A 4,069-nucleotide genomic window follows, 5' to 3' on the forward strand; every position below is an offset into this window, starting at 1 on the left:
GAGTTTAGAAAAGACAAACGCATGTTGGAGGCTCCTCCAAAATTTTCTTTGAACGTTTTTGCTACCGACCCAAGTGTAGGATCTAATCGACGTAGTCCACACGAAGACAATCACAAAGAACTAAGGAGGGATTTGCTAGATCCTCCTTAGCTTTGAGATTAAAGAGAAAAATCAAATAGATTGATTTTAGGCAAAAATGAATTATGCCGTGGCAGAGGAAATATGGGGCTTCTGTGTTTTTGTTTTCAAAGAGAAAATGAACAGTGAATCAATTAATACTTTTTACAAATAACTCTTTTCTTTTATATTGAAAACTTTGTTACCCTATTCCCATATGGAATAGGCTTGGGCTCCAATCCAAAGACCCCATGTTACTAAACACTCCCAATTAGATATTTATTTTTGTTTCATTATTATCTCAATTAAAATCAATTAATATATATTTAATCTATATGTTAACATTTAACAATAATGATGATTTAATTAAATATATGCGAACACATATTTAAACGTAATTTCACTTATTTAATTTTTCTAATAAATTAAATAAAGGCTACGACCTCAGCAAATTTAATTACACTGTGAAATTACCAAAATACCCTTTCGCCTAAAAAGACGAAAACGCCCTTCTTTCTTCTTGGATCTTAAATTATCTTCTATGTGTGTGACCCATAGGCTCCTCATCATACCGATAGTGTATAGTATCGCGATTAACACCAATTAATCGTCTCACTAATACACAGACCAAGATTGGCCCCTAGCAAGACATCATGACCACCCGATAGATTCGGATTAAGCAAATTAGCTACCTGTCAACGATATGGTTACCGTACAATTCGATCCTTTCATCATACGTTATCTCGATGAGACGAAGGCATAGAAATAGTGTCAACCTTCAGTTACTCTCGATATTATGTATTAAATTTCTACACCAATGACCTATATTATAATCCAGATAATGCAACAACTCAATCCCACTGTGGCCACAGTTTTAGTGTCATTGCCATATATTGAATTGCGCCGTGAGATAACTTCTCCCATACCTGGGAGTGATGAATCCTCTGTCTATCTACCATAGTCTTGATACACTCCTCGATGCAGCTAATTACCACCGTAGTGACAACTCTGAATAGAACTGCGTTAGGCTAGTGTCAAACTGCACCAATCGTTGCACAAGGCGCTTTGGTGATCTCATGTCTAAGGATCACATGTACCACCATCCGTTAGAGGATTTGTTCCATAGACACTAGGGTCACCATCCATACGGAATCCTCTGGTAGTATGTCCAGTGAACTTGCTGTGGTGTATTCGCCTATAGCAAGCACCCATGTGTTGCACCAAGTTGTCACCAAACAACCTTGACAAGTGAGATCAGTCACTGCCTTTCGACAGGGTCTTTCAACACTATGATAGCCTTACCGTATTATGAGTGCCCTTACTTCAGAATAATACTGGGGCTAGGGACGTTTCTAAAATGGCCACCATATGTGCTCATAGGGTTCTCACTATCAAGATTTGAAACACTTGATACCCTTGTATGGTTCTACCATTCTAAGGACATATATCAATACATATTGCACTAATAATTATTTATGCGATATAGAATAAAATGCCTTTTATTGATTAATGAACATTATTACAAAGAGTCAATTCTACAATAATTGATTGGCTCTAGGGCATCTACTCTAACAATATCCCACTTGCACTATAGCCAATCATTCATGTATTTAATACCAAATGATCTCAAGTGCCTTTCAAGCTTCTACTGCGACAGAGGCTTTATTAATGGATCTGCGAGATTGTTGTAAGTATGCACTTCACTAATCTGCACGTCTTTCCTCTCAACTATCTCTCTGATGAGATGGAATCGTTTGGGTATGTGTCTGGACTTCTGATGAGACCGTGGTTCTCTGGCTTGAGCAATTGCTCCATTGTTGTCACAATAGATGTCTATAGGATCAAAAATCGTGGGAACCATGCCAGGTTCAGTAATGAACTTCTTAATCCAGACTGCCTCCTTGGCCGCATCTGACAATGCAATATACTCAGCTTCCATTGTAGAATTCGCTACAGTGCTTTGCTTAGAGCTCTTCCAGCTCACTGCATCGTCATTGAGACAAAATACAAACCCTGATTACGATCGATAATCATCTTTGTCCGCTTGGAAACTAGCATCACTGTATTCTCATACAGTGAGCTCATCTTCTCCTCCATAAACAAAAAACATATCCTTAGTCCTCTTCAGGTACTTAAGAATATTCTTTACAATCAACCAGTGACGCTCGCTCGGATCCAATTGATATCTACTACAAGTGCTCAAAGCACATGAGACATCAATTCGAGTACATAACATGGCATACATGATGGATCCAATTGCTAATGCATATGGGATCCTCTTCATCCTATCCCTCTCATCTTGTGTTTTAGGACACAATTCCTTAGAGAGATAAACACCATGTGACATCGGAAGAAATCCTTTTTTGGATTCTCCTATATTGAATCTTTTCAACACTTTGTCAATATATACACTCTGACTTAGGCCAAGCAACCTACGCGATCTATCATGATAGATCTTTATACCAAGGATATAGGCTGCATCCCCTAAGTCCTTCATGGAGAAGCACTTGGATAACCAAGTCTTTACCGACTGCAAGTTCAGTATATCATTTCCAATTAGAAGTATGTCATCGACATACAACACTAGGAATACTATTGCGCTCACTCACTTTCTTGTAAACACAAGGCTCATCTTCGTTCTTGATAAATCCAAATTCTTTTACGGCTTCATCAAAACAAATGTTCTAGCTCCTTGAAGCTTGCTTGAGTCCATATATGGATCTCTGCAACTTGCATATCCTATTAGCTTGACTATCAAGAACGAAACCATCAAGTTGTGTCATGTACACATCCGCCTCAATGTTTCCATTCAGGAAAACAGTTTTGACATCCGTTTGCCAAATCTCATAGTCACGATATGCAACAATCGCAAGCATAATCTGGATGGATTTAATCATGGCAACCGGCGAAAAGGTTTCTTCATAGTCAATGCCATGAATTTGTTTGAAACCTTTGGCAACCAGTCGTGCTTTATAAGTATGCACCTTGCCATCCATGTCAGTCTTCTTTTTGAAGACCCATTTACACCCTATGGGTTTTATCCCTTTAGGTGGTTCCACCAGAGACCACACTTGGTTCTGGTACATGGAGTCCATCTCAGATTTCATAGCTTCAAGCCATTTAATGGATTCTGGATCCGATATAGCATCTTCGTAAGTTCTAGGTTCATCATCTTGGTAGACTAGTACGTTACCATGTTGAGTCACGAGATAATCATATCTCTCGGGCTCATGGCATACTCTCCCAGATCTACGTAGCTCCTGTGCTACCTGAGGTGGTTCACTTTGATCCATAAGTTATGGAGTAACCTCCTCATGATGCTCAACCACTTCCTGTGGCACATTATCTTGTCCTTCACCTAGTATATCTTGTGGTTCTAGAACTTCATCAAGTTCTACATTTCTCCCACTAGTACTTCTTAGAAAATATTCCTTTTCTAGGAAGACACCAGATCGAGCAACAAAAATTTTGCGCTCTTCTGGGTGGTAGAAATAGTATCCTTTGGTCTCCTTTGGATACCCCACAAATATACATTTACAGGATTTTGGGCCCAGCTTGTTCGAAGTCAATTTCTTAACATAAGCTTCACAACCTGAAATCCTTAGATAAGACAAGTTAGGCTTTCACCCACTCCATAGCTCATATAGTCTTATTTACAAACTTTGATGGCACACGATTCAAAACGTGTGTCGCAGTCTCTAGGGCATAACCCTAGAACAATGCAAGTAAATCACTAAAACTCATCATCGACTTAACCATGTCAAGTAAGGTCCTGTTCCTCCTTTCAGATACTCCATTGTGTTGGGGTGTATAAGGAGGGGTGAGTTGTGATACTATCCCACATTCCTTCAGGTACTCTAAAAACCCTGACCTTAAGTGTTCACCTCCTCGATTCGACCGATGAGCATTAATACTTTTGCCCAACATATTCTATACTTCATTCCTGAATTCC

The sequence above is a fragment of the Pistacia vera genome, unplaced genomic scaffold (genome assembly GCF_008641045.1).
Source record: "Pistacia vera cultivar Batoury unplaced genomic scaffold, PisVer_v2 Contig6, whole genome shotgun sequence".
Classification (NCBI taxonomy): Eukaryota; Viridiplantae; Streptophyta; class Magnoliopsida; order Sapindales; family Anacardiaceae; genus Pistacia; species Pistacia vera.